Source organism: Danio rerio, chromosome 2, assembly GCF_049306965.1.
Source record: "Danio rerio strain Tuebingen ecotype United States chromosome 2, GRCz12tu, whole genome shotgun sequence".
In the NCBI taxonomy this organism is placed as follows: Eukaryota; Metazoa; Chordata; class Actinopteri; order Cypriniformes; family Danionidae; genus Danio; species Danio rerio.
Window position 1 is genome coordinate 51,232,830 of NC_133177.1, and position 18,483 is coordinate 51,251,312.

At 34.9% G+C, this 18,483-nt stretch overlaps 1 long non-coding RNA gene across 3 annotated transcripts in view; it reads left to right on the plus strand.

Annotated features, from left to right (window-relative positions):
- The first annotated feature begins 14,760 nt into the window (after positions 1-14,760).
- Positions 14,761-18,483, plus strand: part of LOC141378861 (uncharacterized) — a 70,995-nt gene continuing 67,272 nt past the window's right edge. For all 3 annotated transcript variants that reach the window (XR_012394393.1, XR_012394382.1, XR_012394388.1), the window contains exons 1-3: positions 14,761-15,024; positions 15,177-15,201; positions 17,767-17,816. This is a non-coding gene — a long non-coding RNA (uncharacterized lncRNA). The remainder of the gene's footprint in view (positions 15,025-15,176; positions 15,202-17,766; positions 17,817-18,483) is intronic.

Genomic DNA, 18,483 nt, shown 5'->3' on the forward strand with positions numbered 1-18,483 from the left:
TCCAAAACTAATTTGATGGTTTGTGGACATAAGCAGGGGAAATTTGGGGTATTGTGAATTAAATGTGTAGCCATAATTCACAAAAAGAAATTGAAGCGGTCAGAGTAAAAGTGTAAAGGCACGAACAAATCTAAGGTGTGCACATTTGAATGTATTTTACAATAAAATACCAAATACAAATAACAAAATACAGCAGCCACAACGATTATCAAAATAAAATATTTTTTAAATACTACAGAATACTTTTAAAAGGTAGCATGACTTATCTTCGCACACTTTCCATCAATAGGCATATTGGATTATAGATTTAAAAGGGTGACAGGTTTATATCAAGAGTTTATTTTAATTACTTTTGTTCACAGAATTTGCAGTTCAACTCTAAATATAAATTTCTGAAAACTCCACAACATGAAAATATGATATCTAAAAATTACAAAAATACCCATGTTTATCTCATTTCTTAGGCAAAGATGCTGAATTGTACACTATATTTTTCAGGTCTTAGCATTTCTCAGTTATTGACTTGCTCTGAATATACCCTCACCATTTGTCTGTTGCATTCTTTAAGCATAATTTTCACCCATACTTCAATCATTCACCACTTTCTTAAAAATGCATCCATTTTCTGTTCTGGTCTCAGGCTCAGGCAAATAACTGAGAAAAATGTGCCCTCTGATTGGTGCTTTCTATGATGTCATCATCTAGTGTAGACTTCTTGCAAAGTATTTTCCAGTATTTTAAAACTATAAAACACAAGACACTAAAATATTTTCAAACAAAATATTCAGCCACTTGCATAAACTCTATAAAATACAAATGACAAAATACTATTTTGTATTTGAAATGCATCCATCATATAAACTGCCCATCCTCGCGGTTCAAGAATGATTATATTTTAAAGATTATCATACTAAAAAAGATGCATGACAAATTGACAAATTGACGTAGACTTTAGTAATGAGAGCGTGGTAATTTTTCAATTAAAATGCCTCATTGCACAATTATGAAAGTTTAATCTACACTATAAAAAAGCTTAAAACTTAATTTTTTTAGTGTAGGCAACAATGTTGAGGACTTGAGTATTAATTAATCAAATTAACAGTTTGTGATTTTAGAGAGAGAACGAGAGATTGTGTATCAAAATCTACACTGTGAAAAGTGAATTTATATAAAGCAAGTAAACCAATTTCCTTAAAAGCAACAAGTTGACTTTATAATGTAAATAAATCCATTGTAAACTGAAACTAAGTTGACTTAATTTTTATAATTATGCAATCTGTACTCACATTTATTTAAATAAAAGTAAACTAATCTCTTTTTCCAATGCACCTTTATTATATTTGCTTTTTTCCCAATTTTTCTGTATCTTGCAAAATGACTAACTAAAATAAAATCCGCTCTTGCAGACTCCAGTGTGTCTTCTAAATTCAATACAGGAGATTTTATAGGCTTAATAAATTACAGTGATTATTTGAAAAACGATGTGTTAAAAATAGTCTGGCAGAGTAAAAAGGATTACTTAAAAAAGTGAGTTCAATCATAATTATAAAAATGTCAGCTTAACAGTTCCAAGTTACAATGGGCTTACTTACATCATTTATGTAAAGGCAGCTTGTTGCTTTTAAGGCAATTGGTTTACTAGCTTTAAAAAACTAATCACTTTTTACAGTGTATGTACACTTAGAATTAAAGGCACGCCAGGTGACACTGTGGTGGTATCTTTTCGAAAGGTACAGATTTGTACCTAAAAGGTTCATATTAATACCTCAAGGTATTAGTACCTAAAAAGTACAAAAGTGTTCCTCTTTAAATTTTTAGGTACTAACATATACTTTTGATGTACCAATATGGACCCTTTAAGTAAAAATGTGTGCCTTTTAAAAAGGTACCACCGCAGTGACAGCTCACGTACCTTTATTTCTGAGAGTGTAGCATAGCTGGCCCTGTAGATTAACACTGATATACTCTCAAGTCTGGCCAACCTTTTTCCGTTCTCTTTTTTTTTTTTTAGAGAATGATAATACCTTTAGTCTGGATACACACAGGCCCCAATTCACTTCACTGCATTCATTTTCTCTTGCTCTCCCTCCACAATGTGACCATTTTATCAGACACACCAATCAGCTCAAGTTTCCACCTGACTTACACACAGAGAGAGAGAACAGGAAGCAATTCAAAAGGATAAAAAAGCAATAACCTGCATGTTTCTAATTCTTAATGATATTTAAATCTATAATGAAGCTTTAAGAAGTAGTTTATTCATTCATCTGATGTGTCGAGCAAGTCGTTTGTAATCTCATTGACTTTTTGTCTCTCACTGAATGTGTTAGTCTGGGTGGGAACTATTTGCTTTGTAAACGTATAGCCTTTGATAAGCTTGAGAGCCTTTACGTGTGTTCATTTGCATAACATGAAGAATACTACAGCAAAAGCGATTCATCTTACACCTTCAAACATAAAGGATTCAGTATGGGGTTTTTACATCAAAGCCACTGAGAATTATCCTGAGTTTCCTGAAGAACGGAAATTTTAATAGATTTTTCCCCCAATAAAGAACATTTTGTGGAGTTTAAAGTTTTAATATTCAAGGAACCGTAAAAGAAAATGATCATTCTTTTATATTTAAGACTTTAGGGTGACAGACAGAAGCATGAAGTATGCCAATCCAGAAAATACAAACTAGTGTAGAGACATTAAACTTGCATTTACAGAATATTAAATTAAACAGACCTTCGTTCATCTTCTTTTCACTTTGGTCCCTTTATTAATCTGGGGTCACCTCAGCGGAATGAACCGCCAACTTATACAGCATATGTTTTATGCAGCGGATGCCCTTCCAGCTGCAACCCAGTACTGGGAATCATTCACACACATACACTACTACAATTCAGCTTACCCAATTCACCTGTACCGCATGTCTTTGGACTGTGGGGGAAACCAGAGCACCCAGAGGAAACCCACGCGAACACAGGGAGAACATGCAAACTCCACACAGAAACGCCAACTGAGCCGAGGCTCAAACCAGCAACCTTCTAGCTGTGAGGCAACAGCACTACCTACTGCGCCACTGCGTCGCCCAATGTTGGCATTATTCTTTTAATATTCAGCTTCACCATCGACGTAATGATGCCAGGTTGTAAAGAGAAGTAGCAAAACAAATCCCACAGAGGCTTTATCTTAATTTCGTTATTGCCAAATACCCGTCCTAATTTTGAATATATTTTTAATTTAATTTGTTAAGAAAGACTTATATTTATTGGTGTGTTGGACAATTTAAAGACTGAGTGTATGTACCTAGGCCTATTTAGAGTGCTGAGATGATACGATGTTACAGAGGACTTATTTTATTTCTTTGTTCCAACTTCCAAGTAGCCTATAAAAGCCATTTGAATCTCTTTGGCTTAAGACTTCCGGTCTCATTCACTTCCATTCATTTTTAGAGGTTAAAAACGGCTCGTTCTGCTGCTTGATGCTGCAAACTGATATTTTCTCATTATATTATTCTACTTGGTCTGTATAGTCATGCAAACACTTGTTTGTAGAGCAAGTAGTTTCACCGTTTTCTGCCATTTATTATTCCTAGTCATTTCTCCCATATGCAACTAAATTGGAAGTTCAAAAACAATGGCAAAAATGAGCGTATACTTTCGCATTGAAGAATAAGGTCATAGGCTTCGTTTGTTATGAATAAATTATGTTAAAACACATATAAATGACTTGTTCTTTTAAAAAAGGCGAAAGGGCAGTGTGCATGACAAATTAATAGTTCATCCGAAGGATATTGCCGAATCTTTTAATCAGTATTTTATATTGTTAGCAAAAAAATTATGTGGTCAGCTTCCAGGGCAACCTGATATTTACAATGAAGATAGAGTGTTTTCTTTTTATAGACAACAGGACATTTTGCCGGATTCTTTTAGTCTGAGACCTGTTACAGAAAGTGAAGTTTTAAAAATTATTAGTGAGTTAAAATTAAATAAGGCTCCTGGAGTTGATAATATTCCTGCTAGATTTTTTAAAGACTCTGTTAAAGTGATTGCCCCCTTGGTGTCACATATTTTAAATTTATCTATTAAACAAGGGAAAATACCATGTGATTTTAAAAGTGCTAGAGTTATACCATTATATAAAAAAGGAAGTACGTTAGATATGATTAACTATAGACCTGTATCAATCTTAGGGGTTATGTCTAAAATTCTGGAAAAAATTGTACACGAACAGATAGTCAACTATATTACTAAAAAACATATTTTGTATGAGTTACAGTCAGGTTTTAGAGCATTGCATTCCACCGAGACATGTATATTACATATGACAGACAAAATACGGAGAGCTGTAGATGGTGGCAACTATTGTGGAATGGTGCTGCTGGACCTTCAGAAGGCTTTTGACACTGTGGACCATCAAATTTTACTATATAAATTAAAGGCAATTGGATTTGATAAAGTGTCTTTAAAGTGGGTTCAGTCATATCTGCATGATAGAAATCAGAGAGTCGATATAAAGGGTATATTATCTGCTCCCTTATCAATCAACTGTGGAGTACCTCAAGGAAGTATTTTAGGTCCATTATTTTTTCTTTTATATATTAATGATTTAAAAATAGCGTGTTCAGAGGAGCTCTATCTTTATGCTGATGATGCCGCAATTTTAGTATCTCATCATGACAAAAGGGCCCTGGAAGAAATTATGAGTTCACAGTTAAAAAGTGTTTACAACTGGTTTTTAGACAACAAACTTTCTTTACACATGGGTAAAACAGAGGCTATTTTATTTGCTTCAAGAGTGAAATTAAAAAAAGATGATAATTTGGTAGTTAAGATTAATGATTGGAAAATTCAGTCAAAAAATGTGATAAACTATTTGGGTTGCTTAATAGATAATAAATTATCAGGAGATGCTATGGCAAAAAAAGTTATTACGAAGATATGTGGAAAAATTAGGTTTTTAGCAAGGCAATCTGATCTTTTGGATGTTCATTCTTTACAATTGTTGGCAGGAGCTTTAATTCAACCCCATTTTGATTATGCTACGTCATTTTGGTACAGTAGCTGCTCACAAAATTTGAAGGAGAAATTGCAAAAGGCACAAAATAAATTAGTACGAATAATTTTAAAAATGCATCCTAGAGCACATTTGCACAAAGAGTCTTTTAATAAATTAGGTATGTTAACTGTTAGTAATAGAGTGTGTTTTTTAAAACTGGGAATGGTACGTAAAATGTTTAATAATGTGGTTCCTAGCTATTTGATGAACTATTTTCAAATGGTGAGGCAACAGCATTCATACAGTACTAGGAGTTGGGATTTTAATATTTGTTTATTTAAATTTAGAAGTTTAGTGGGGAAAAATATGTTTTTATATACAAGTGCAATCATGTGGAACAAACTACCAAAAGCAATCAAGGAAATAAAAGATTTAAGGTTGTTCAAAAAGGCTATTAAAAGATGGTTGTTTGATGAGGATAATTAGTTTTGCATGGTGGATGAGGATCTTTTAAATTATGTTACTTGAGTGTGAATAGGTTGGCGGCTGGAGGGACATTGTGCTGGATAGGTTGGCTGTTCGTACCGCTGTGGCGACTGTTTGTTTTATTCTTCATTAGTATTTTGAAGCCATACATTGTTTTTATTTAACAGAGGACCACAATGGAAATAAGCCCAGGGCTTTATTGTGTTTTTATCCTCGACAGTTTTTTTTAACAAAGTGTATGGAATACTTTTTGTACAGTTTGTCTAAAATCTGTCAAATAAAATTCAATTCAATTCAAATTCAATTCATGTGCACATTTGAATAATGTCTGGCTTAAACAAGTTCAGGCTTTTAAAAGATGCCAATCAAAATGTACTCGACAGGCTCGAATTGAAATCTGTCTGGCTCGATTACAGCTCCAGCTCATATTACAGTTTAATACTGTGTTATACAAAATATCAAAACGACATCCTCAAAATCGATCCCAGAAACATTTGGGAAATGGCAAAACAACACCCACACTACACATCTATTTTAGGTCACAAAACGGCCGTAGATTTCACACATACACAGACTTTGGCTGACCTCTACATTGAGCAGCAGTCATCTGCTGTTATATTTGCTCCTGTCAGAGTCTTCTACACTTTCTTCCACCTTTCTCAAATACATTCACCAGATTCCTCACCACTGAAGCAAGCAAACCCAGACGGCACCGAACAGTCTGGGACATACACATGTGCATGTTCATGAAAATGCAGTTCACTGATATCTCCATTCTAAAAGCAAAGAGAGTTCACCTAACCTCAAAAGAAATTATGTCTGCTGTTTGTTCAAACTAATTTAAAATGAGAAAAAAACAACCAAATTTGTAAAAAATTTGTAAAAGCTACTAAGTTAATTTAATTTCTTCATGTTGTCCCAAAACAAATCGATTGTGTGGAATCCAGCAGTTTTTACAGTGTAGATTACTTACTGTACAGAAATGCTCGACAATTCCTTCTTGTCCCAACACAAATCAATCGATTAAGTTAACTTTAGCAAATTTAAGTGTATTGAACATGAAACAATTAGGTTGTCCTTAAAAATTGTGTTGATTCTGCTCATTTTAAATAAGTATTCTGAACAACCAGCAAAAATACATAGGGACAGTTTATAAAAAATTATAAAGGGACAGTTCACATCGAAGGCCATAGCTAAGGACTTTTTTAACAAATGTAATTCTGGAGATATGAAGGGAGTAAACCCAGTATTGATTTGTAAACAAAGATATGCCAATGCTTGAGCCAACAAATGGACAAAGCAGACCAACCTACCCTAGTATACAACACACAATCATGAGTAAGGGATTTATAGTTATAAATATTAGTGCACGATGGTAAACAATATCCAATGCATGCTGACTCTAAGACGAAGCATGCATATAGATACCATCACCATAGTCCAATATCAAATATAAATGTTGCATCAACCAGCTTCTTTTTAGCATCAAAAGAAAGGCAGTTCTTAATTCTGAAATAGAAGCCTAAAATCCCTTTTAATTTTTTCTTCAATTGCTGAATGTGAGAACTAAAAGAGAATGTATCGTCAATTAAAATTCCAAGATATTTGTACCAGGACAAATAAAATGTAGTTTGTTTTGAATTTGAAAATAATATAAGTTTTGTTTTATTGGCATTTAAAACTAGTTTAAAGCGATCTGTAATTGAGAAAGGGCCAGATCGAGTGTAGATGCAGCTGTGTATGACTCATCAGCAGAATAATGAAAATGAGCACTTTTGATATATAGCCTACTGGTATGTGCCCAATTAAATTTGAATATCAAGAAAACTGCATGTATTTCAATAATTTGTTTCAAAAAGTGAAACTTGTGTGTTATATTAGTTCACAACACACAGTAAAATATTTCAAACCTTCATTTGATTCAATTTAAATGATTATGAATTAAAAATGAAAAAAAAAAATCCAGTATTTCACAAAATTAGACAACCCAGGCTCATTCTGAAAACGTAGTCCAGCGGACGTTTCTGGAGACTGCGAAATGCATCCCGGGAGGTACGTATTTGTGCATTTTTAGTTTTCGCGAATTCGCGAAAGGCCGCTGTGCGCGCTTTTTCGTATCTCGAACGTCTCTTGCGAGTGCCGCTTGTGCCCGCGCCCGCGCTGTTCTCGTGTCAACCCACCAGAGGCCGCTATCTGACTGACCAAATGATTGACTGCGCGACCGGCCAATCGGCTGACCCACCCTCCTCCTTCCCTGAACCCAACCAGTTTTACCGATTGACCCGCCCGCCCGCTCACTTCCCTAAACCCCAGCAACAATTTAGAAAAGCCGTCTAGAAAAAGAAAAACCATCGTCTGTTTTTTGGATTTCACCGCGTTCTCACCATTATGAACTCGTTCGCTGGATTCTGTTTTCTGGAACCACTCTTCCCCAGACTTGAACCCGGACGCCTTTTGTCAACTCCTCCTCTCTGCATCTGAAGTCCGCCGACGCACACAATGAGCTGTCGGGACAAACTGACTGCAGCGGGAAAGCCCTCCACATGGAGGTAAGCGGTCAGCCGACAAGCGCGAAAGGGAACGGCGTCACACCGCCCCGTAGCGTTCGCTTAAAAAAAAAAAATACAGCCATACGTACCTCCCGGGACGTATTTCGCGGTCTCCAGAAATGTCGGCTGGACTACGTTTTTAGAATGAGCCTGGGTTGAAATTAGACTATTTCGGCCCAATTCTATTTTTGTACCCCTGACCCTTCCCTTTAGCCCTTAAAACCAAGTGTGAAGGGGAAGGGCTTTAAAATTTACCTCTAAGAAATGGGACAGCACTACAGCACCTGCACACATCATCACATGTCATCGTGATCTCTTACCTCATATGAGATCAGACGATCGTGACTGCTGCAGTTATTCCAGTTGCGTTATGTCTTGGTATTTATACAGGAAATCACCGAAGGCATATATTATGTTATCATAACGATCTAATGTGGCAATAAGATTGTAACTGTACTGTGCATTTACACAGTGGCCATATTCATCTATGTAAACACATAAAAAACAACACTAAGGGTGCTTTCACACCTACACTTTTGTTTTGCAAGCTGTCTCGTTTGCTCAGTTAGCGCGGTTCGTTTGGCATATGTGAACAGGGCAATCGCGCTCTGTTCCGCGCCAGAGTAATCGCTCCGAGACCGCCTGAGTGAGGTGGTCTCGGCTCGATTGAAACGAACCCTGGAGCGGTTCGATTGCAATGAGAAAGCGAACTGATCCGAGCGCGGTTATATCACAGTGTTTTCTAGATATGTAATAGGCATACGGCTATATGAAGAGAGAATTATGAGTAGGGCGGGAAGTTTTGCAAGTCTCCGGATGCCCACAAACGAGTGATGATCTCCCGGTAATCTTGCGTCTCCCTCCCGGTCCTCAAATAGGCATTGTCATGCACCCTTCTTACCCCTCCCCACCGCATCTCTCCTCAGACACGTCGAGTGCGCGCGCACCTTGTCAATCACCACCAAACCACCACCTCTCCTGACAGCCGAGCGGGACGCTGCAAATAAACCCTGACACTCTGACCAATGTGAGGAGAGTTAACCCACACGGGACTTGTTTTAGCTCTGTTAGTTCGATTAGAAACTTTGCAGTGTGAAAGCAAACCGCTCCAAGAGCAAAGAGCAACAATGTAACATCTGTAATCTCTGTTTCGGAACAACTGAATCGATTCACAGGTGTGAAAGCACCCTAACATTGTAGCAGACACTGTAAAAAGTCCAATCCCAGCCACTAGACTTTTCTGACAGGGTATTCCAGTGTCATCGAGTGTCAGAATATTGAGGGACTGCTTTACAGGAGTTATGATTATGCATTATAGATTGCGAAGTTTAGCGGTTTTTATTTTAGCGTTTTTTTTTTAAAGCATGACGGTAATCATGAACGTGGTTATGAATGTATAAAAATTTGTCCTTGTTTGTTGTAAAAATTCATAATAATGAATGATAATAATGAACTAAAAAATACTAATCTCCTTACTTCTAACTGCAGCTATCCTGCCATTGTGGCTGGTGTATTTTGGGAAATTTCCTTAACCCTTGGTTTCGTGATCCTGAAAAATCTCTGTTCAAAAGGGCAATCTACCCCTTCCCCTTAGCCATACACTTTCAATCTAAAGAGAATTGGGACATGAATTGGTAAGGGGAAATGCTAAGTGGTAGATTTGGGATTGAGCCTTCGTGTGACCAAAAAAAGGGCATTCTGAAATGGGTTTGATGTATTGTATTATGTCCATAGTACTTTACACTAATTAGTACAGCTCCAAAGCGGTGTGGCATGAAGGTGATCAGCCTTTGATTCAGTTGAGGTGTTAAGGAAGGGGAAACCTTTTCCAACCACAGTTTCCCCTTCCTCTTAACACGCTATTAATATGCTTAGATACTGCACTCTGAGAGCATCCAGCTTATTTTGCAATTGGCTTTTAAGACTCTTCCTCCTTATGGAGGGTTTTTAGCGATGGTCTTCTGCACAACCGTCAAGTCAGCATTCTTCACCATAATTCTGAAGCCTGCTAAGCCAGACTGAAACCATCTCAAGGCTTTGCGGTATTTAGCAGACTAGATTGAGACACTGGGGCCTACAATGTTTGTCATGATATTCTAATTTTGTGAAATACTGGATTTGAGTATTCTTTATCTTTAATCTATGAAATATTTCACTTTGTGTGTCGTGAACTAATATAACACACGTTTCACTTTTTGAAAGTAATTACTGAAATAAACAGACTTTCCCTCCATATTCAAATTTTTTGGCACATATAATATTTAAGAATGGACAAAAAAAATCAGGCCTAATAATTTTGGCTTCATGTATATATAATTGTGCTTCAGATATGCAAAGTGTAAAAGCCAATGCTTAATGAATAAACCTAAAAAATAAATAAATGTTGCCCTCCCGGTTAATCTCTGAATGGCATTGTGTGTGCAAGTCTTTGTCTTAAGTCTCTTGTACACATGCAGTCCTCCACTTCATAATAGAAAGGCTGACTAAAAGTATTGCTCTTGTGTTTCCATTGTCTTTCTAGTGTTCTTTCCTTCCTCTCAACGGCTTTTCTTTTTCTGTCAGTCTCTCCGGCCCTCCCCCAACTCCCCCTCTCCATCATACTCATGTCTGTTTAGTTTGTCTTCCTCCATTCATCTGTGGCTTAAGACCTCTGTCTCTGTCTGAGACTCCTGGAGGCTCTCTCTCTCTCCTCCCCCTCTATTCTCTCCCTCTTCCTCATCCTGCTTTCTCCTGCTTCTTTCTCTCCTCTTGTCCTGGTCTCAAAGGACATAATTAGGCAGCATATTCAGGCAGACGCATTTATGTCTCCACAATAGCCCTCTCTCCATCTCTCGCTGCCTTTCTAAAGCCTGTTAAATGGCGTGGAATACGAATCTGTGAATGTGTCTGCTTAATTACAGCAATAAACATTTCTCTTTATTAGTAACTCTTACCATTAAGAGTGATTGACTGCAGTACAGCACTATATTGAAGAAGGTACTATCCATCCTTCCATCCATCCATCCATCCATCATTCCATCATTCTATCTGTCTATTTGTTCATCCATCCATCATCCATCCATCCATCCATCCATCCATCCATCATTCTATTCATCCATCCATCCATCCATCCATCATTCTATTCATCCATCCATCCATCCATCCATCCATCATTCTATTCATCCATCCATCCATCCATCCATCATTCTATCTTTCCATCCATTGTTCTATCTATCTATCATCCTTCCATTCATTGTTCTATCTATCATCCAGTGTTCTATCCCTCCATCCATCCATCCATCCATCCATTGTTCTATTTATCATCCATCCATCCATCGTTCCATCCATCCGTATAGTGTTCTGTTGTTCCGTCCATCCATCCATCTATCTATTCACTGTTCTATCCATCCATCCATTGTTCTATTTATCATTCATTCATCCATTCATTGTTCTATCCATCCATCCATCCATCCATCCATCCATTTATTGTTCCATCCATCGGTCCATCCATCTATTTATCCATTGTTCCATCCATCCATCCATCCATCCATCCATCCACTGTTCCATCCATCCATGAAATTGTTCCATCCATCTATTCATCCATCCATCCATCCATCCATCCGTTCATCCATCCATCTATTCAGCCAGCCTATCGCGCTCGTTTAAATAGACAATACATATATTTTGTTCCTCATTTAGGAACCAGTACATTTGGAAAATTTGTATTACAGTTTTTTTATGATTGCTTAAACACTAAAATGAAACTTTTCCCACAATTAGCAAAACCTTACACTCAAGGAGCAAAACACAACGCTAGATCTGCACAACTGTAAGCACATAGTCAGCTTCACACATTTGCAAAACATTACACACATTGATTTGCAGATCACTAAACACACTTGGATGTTTTTGACACAGATATTTTTCATGAAGGAATTTCCTTGCAATTTCCAAGGAAAAAACACACACATGAACCAACACAGCCATCAGGTGTGCACACACTGGTGCAAAACTGTGGACACACCAATCAGCTGTAACCACAATAAAAAAGCAATAGGTATAAACTATTAGTCTTCGGTATATATGTTTACAATAGTATAGCTATAAATAGTAGTCTTTAATAAATATGTTTTACAATAAAAATTTATCTTCAATAAATATAGAAGCCAATGTCGCAGTATGGAAGAGGAAGCGCGAAAGGGAGGAAGATGGATAAATAGAAGACAGGGGATGGGATTTTATATATATATATATATATATATATATATATATATATATATATATATATATATATATATATATATATATATATATATATATATATATATATATATATATTGAAATGTATACATCAGCAGAAAACTGAATAAATGCGCTTTACATTTGTTGTATGATTTGTTAGGATAGGGCAATATTTAACTTTATCAGTCTTTCACTGTTTGGTGAATACAGTATGTTCATGTACTTTATAGCAATACCTCTCAAACCCTGATTATCAGTATTAGTCAATTAGAAATGAGAGTGTTTAAGATTGAGATCAGCAGTGTGTAAATGAAGCGAACAGATATATCTCAAATGAAGCGTGTGTCAAAATTGTGTTTTGTTATATTGTTGTAGAGTTTTGAATAAGTGTTTCATTTTGCAAAAGTTCTGATGTGTTCTGCTGTATGTGTGTGTGTGGATGTGTAAATTGTGTGTAGTGTTTTGACAAAATGAGCCTTACTTTCAAAAAGTCAATCGTAAAAAAACTAATAATTTAGGATCAATACATTTCAGTATCATTGGGTAACAAGTATTATGGAAATGTAAAAAGTGCAATTTGCATTTCAGCAAATGTTGAGCATCAGCCTTGACCTATATGAAGGACTATTGATTGCCCTTGATGTGTTCTTGTGAGAAATCAATTGGACTGATTGATCTTTTGTTTTGTTTTTTTTTTTTTTTTTTTGATTGATGCATCTGAAAGAGCTCTCTAATTACATGAAACACTGATGCACAAAATAGAAGATGTTAAAAGCTGTGGGAGAACTAAGATGCTGTTATGAAATATAAATGTTCATGCTTTTAGCTGCTTTCAAGAAATGTTGCTAATGCAAATGTTGGCAACCCTATAAAGTAAATTCAGTGTCTTGGGCTTTATAGATTGAACACAAATTTGAAGGTTCAACAAACACTGGGGATGTTTTCAGCCCTCATGTCAATATCTCCTCACTGGCACTCTGCTCAGACACACTAGCTGAGATCGATATACCTGTTTTATTCAAAAGCATAATAATTATTGGCTTAAATATATGTTCGTGCTGATTTGTTTGTCTAATTTGTTTTAATGTATGTAATCAGGCTTATTTTAATCAATCTGTTATTCCAAGAACATTTCAGCCACAACACAGTTCATTACTTTGTGAAGGTGTATAATGAGAAAATCTGGACATTGGGAATTACCTAGGAAAGAAGAGCATTTTGTCAACATCAGATAGTGTGTGTATATGTGTGTGTCCACAGGTTCAGACAGGGTAATTACTGTTTTGAGGAAAACTAAACATCTAAAGGTCAGTCAAAACATGCACGCATATACAGACCTTTAGGCCTACTCATTTGCAAAAAGAATGAAAGAAAAGAGAAACACTAACTTTAAAACATTGCATAGTTTTTAGCAGTTTTTAGCAGTTATAATGCATTTGATAAAATATTTCCAAAACATAAAAAATATACATTTGTTAAAAGTATAAAAAAACTCTTCTTAAAATATTTATTATCATTATTAGTATATATATTATCATTTAAACTATATATATATATATATATATATATATATATATATATATATATATATATATATATATATATATATATATATATACATATATATATATATATATATATATATATATATATATATATATATATATATATATATATATATATATATATATATATATAGGCAGGCCTACATTTAAGTTGTCCCAACAAATAATAGGGACATTCTACCAGAAAGATGATAAATACAGTAAATAAAAAGTATTTCATTCCAAAAAAAAATCTTAAATAAACTGATGGTTAATTTCTGTGAGTTGTTCTGTAAAGGAATGTGTCATTTATTTGGTTCACAGATTTATTTTCTTTATTAAACACACTTTACAAATGTACAAACCCTGTCATTGCCCTTGTCCTTAGCCCAATTGAACCTACAGCTTCAATAGTTTTGCTATGCTAAAAACTGTTATTGAAGAAAGAAAACTTCAGAAGTAGCAAGTTTAAGTTGTTATTCACGTCAATTGATTTAAAAAACTATAATTTATAAAAAAAAAAAAAAGTTATGAATTATAAGTTTATAATTTAATGAATGTTATAAATTCGACAAATAAATACTACAAATATATAACACAAAAACAATCCTGACAATCACGGAAAGAACCTATATAAACATATATGAACCTATATCAAATCTATATTAAGCCTATATCAAAACCTATATGTTTCTATATGGTTCTTTCCGTGCATTAAATTTAACATAAAGTGTATGCAATACTCTTAGGCTGTGACTCGCAAGTGAGGACAATAAGCTAAAGATAAAGTTGATTCGCTATAAATATGACAAATAGATATTTTTTCTGGGTGGAAAAGAGTACCTAAGATATTTTCTCTCCGCTATATTTTAGCGATAATGACATGTTTACGGTCAGTATTTTCAGTATTTTGTTAAGCAGCCTCTGATGACATCGCTCATCAGTTGTTCGATTCGTCTACGAGTCACTCTTTTGAATCGGTTCTTCTTATTGATTCGAATGAAAGGCACAAGGCAGCTCTAGCGACATAGTGAATCTTTTGGCGCGGTTTTGAAAGTTGTTAGACAGAAAATGAACATTTTAGGACACATCCAACGAAAATAGTGATGAATGATGTCAATAGTTATCTATAGTCAAATGAAATGTGTTTTTTTGCCGTTGAAGGGATGAAAAGAAAGTGAACACCTGCGTTTTCGGCGTCTGAACAACGACGAACGTTATGCTAAAGCTAACGTTAGGTAACTTTTCAAAACCATAGGTCAAATGCAGAAACAAAATATGTATTACATTTATATTATCTTTATCTCATTCGTGTCTATAAATATACAAATATGTCAGTCTCAATCCGTTATCAAATAACGTTATCCCGTTGTTCCCTTTTGACACGAAGTGAATGGTTACTAAAATAAATTCAGGTAAGTTATACGTTACTTCTTTTGGAGGACAAATGTAACGTAACGTTATGGTATATATTTTTTAATAAATGTAGTAAATGGGATGTAGTGTACAGTTCTAGTAATATTGACTGTGATTCACAATTGGTGAACCTTTATGTTAACGTTAAAGCTTTAAATTAGAACATAGAAAATAATAGCTAGGTTGGATAACGGCTGTAAAAACCATAGGTCAAAACAAAGTTAACAAAATGAGTTTACATTTATATTATCCTTATGTTGTATGTGTTTATGAATATTTAAATATGCCAGTAATTATCCTTAGTCTCCTTAATCGTTATCAAAATGTCCCAATTGACAGAAAGTGAATACATAGTTAACAAAGTATTAAATTGAATGTTGGCTGTAAATATATTTAAATGAATGTAGTAAATGAGATATACTGGACACTTTGTAAACAATTTATAATTGGTAATGTTATCTGTCAACAAGACAGTCAACTGGTGGATGTTAATAAAATATGTTTTAAATTAGAATTTACAAATGCGAATATATAACATTATGTATGCTATTTTCTATTTTGGCTGCTTAAAATGGTGTCATTTTCCCCCCTCCTAATTTGCAGTTATTATTTGCAGAAATTATTAGTAATTTCCAAGTAAAATCAGTTTTTAAAGCATAATATTAACATATAGACTAGTCAAACTGTTTATTTATCCACTTTTATACTGCAGGGCTCGAAATTAACTTTTTTACTTGGTAGCACCGGTGCTCCCAACTTCAAACATTTAGGAGCACCAAAAAATTTTTAGGAGCACCAGAAAAAAATTTAGGAGCACCCACCAAAAATGAATGAGCACAGCTGCAAATTGTTTTTTAAGGGATTTATTGTATTTTAAAACAATATTAATAGGACTAACAAAAACCAGAAACAACTATCTAACTAATGCTGCGAAGACATTGATATTTGTGTGCAATAATTCCAAAATGAATGTCTAATAATTAGGCCATAGAATATTAATGATGATGAAAATGACAATAATAGTAACAATGAATTCCATTTCTCATTATGATACTGCCTTGAATGTGCATGAATGTAGGTTATCTGCTATTAAAAGTCTGTTACTTTATGAAAAATAATTGTATAGTTTGCATCAAACAAAAATGAAGCATTGCAGTAAGAAATATTTATTTTGTACTGCTGTTTTTATATGCATGTCAATTTAATAAATAATATTTCTGATACAAAACAAACAAAAGATTATAATAAATCAGGTAACACTTTACAATAAGGGTGCATTAGTTAACATTAAATCATTCAATTCAATGATGAAAGCTGCAAAGCAGTCATCAGTCAATAAATAAAAAAATAATATACAACTCAAAAAAGAATAGACAAAAGAAAGTAAGTAAAGTCTCACTTCTATCACTCTTTAAAAGTTTTGGTTTCAGTTTGTGTCAATTTAAAGGTTCAGTCTGAGCTGATCTTCATTTTTCTGTGTTTGTGGAAAGCAGGCGAGTCAGCCGACTTAATTAATAAGTAGGCAGCGCAAGATTATTGCGCTAACCATCGGCGCAAATCCGGTCTTTGTTATGAACCGCAGTTTCAGTGTAAACTTAGTAAAGGCGAGCTTCTTTGGCGATGATGCAGTATTAGATTTGACTTTTAGCGGACATTTGGGCTGAACACGCAGTGAATGCGACGCATGGAGATTCGGGCACCTTCTCCAAGAAGCGCGTACTCGATTGATCTCAGCTGGCGGATCATTATTCACCACGTGACGTGTCATGATCGCTTTCATCTGCGCCTCAACTTAGGTGGGGTTTTCAAACTTGTGCTTTAAGTTTTTACTCTTAAGCCGTTTGCATTTCCTGTGGTCATAAAAGCTCCTTCCCTGTCATCTGACAGCGGAAAACCTTGAGTGAATGACAGCTAATATGAACCAATATAGCGGCAGGGAAGAGCGATTCAGCACGTTTTTACAAAAAATCAAAACAGGTCGCACTACAACCATTATCTGCAGTCGCACTAATGCTCCCAGATATATTATGAGGTCGCATAGATTAATTTTCGGGCGCATATGCGACCAAAATGGTCGCAATTTCGAGCCCTGTACTGTTAATAATGTAATTATTTTGTATGACTAAAATCAGGCTTAATAGATTTATTAATAATGTTCAGCTGTTACATTTTGCCAGTTTTCAGTTATTGCATTGGCAGCTGACTGATTTCATATTGATTTCTGAAGCATTTAAAAATGACTGCATCAGTCTTGACTTAAGTGAATCAGACTGAACCAGAATGCCATTAGGCTGTAGACTTCTGTCTTTTGTTAAAGACTATTCAGAACACACACAGCTTATCAATTTAGTGCAGATTATTACTTGTGTTGATGAGTTACTAGAGCTAAGATATATGTAAATTTATATACATACAAATAAAACTGAATATTGATGTCTATCTTTGGTTTGTGAACTACACAATAACAAACTGAAATACCATTTAAATACATTAGAATAATGAAATGAGTCTATCATGTCATCTGTGGTTTATTAGATTTTTTTAATTTTTTTATTTTTTTTTAGAAATTGATTGAATGAGGCTCTCAGGAGGTGTACTCTGGCGGATTGGTCAGGTGAGTTGTGTATTCTAGACTCATTGCCCCTCTGTGTGGTCTGTGTTTGTGTGTGTGTATGAGGGGCGAGGGTTGATTCAAACTTCCCGACACTAATCTATGTCGTCAGGACTCTAAACACACATAATGAGATTCACCTCCCCCTTAATGAGGCTGATAATCACTGTTTGACTACCACCTCACACTAATTGTCAGCAGATGTTTGTGTATTTGTAAAGCTGTATTGTGGTGGTAATTAGGACTAATGTTGACGAAAGATAAAAAATAAAGCTTTATCTAGCACTTGTCTAACACAAACATGTCTACAAACCACTCAGGAAGACTGCCTTGTTGAAAAAAACTTTGCAGAGGAGTTTTGATTAAACCTCATTAATTTATTTTATAATGAAACTGCCAGTTTCATATTTGTCTGAATTACTGAAAAATTTCTATTATTAGGTTTAGTAAATTACAATTTCGGATTTGGTAGAAAGAAATTTTGACTTTCATATAGTTTTACACCCTTACACCCCAAATTTACATTATTTTATTGTCCAAAATGTTTATTAAATAACTCTTCAGAAGTGGATTCTGTTGCGCAGACTACCTTTGTTTCATATTTGTTTACAAAAAATGATCATTTGTACCCAACCTAAAATGTTAATTTTGTAGAACTTTTTTTAACTAC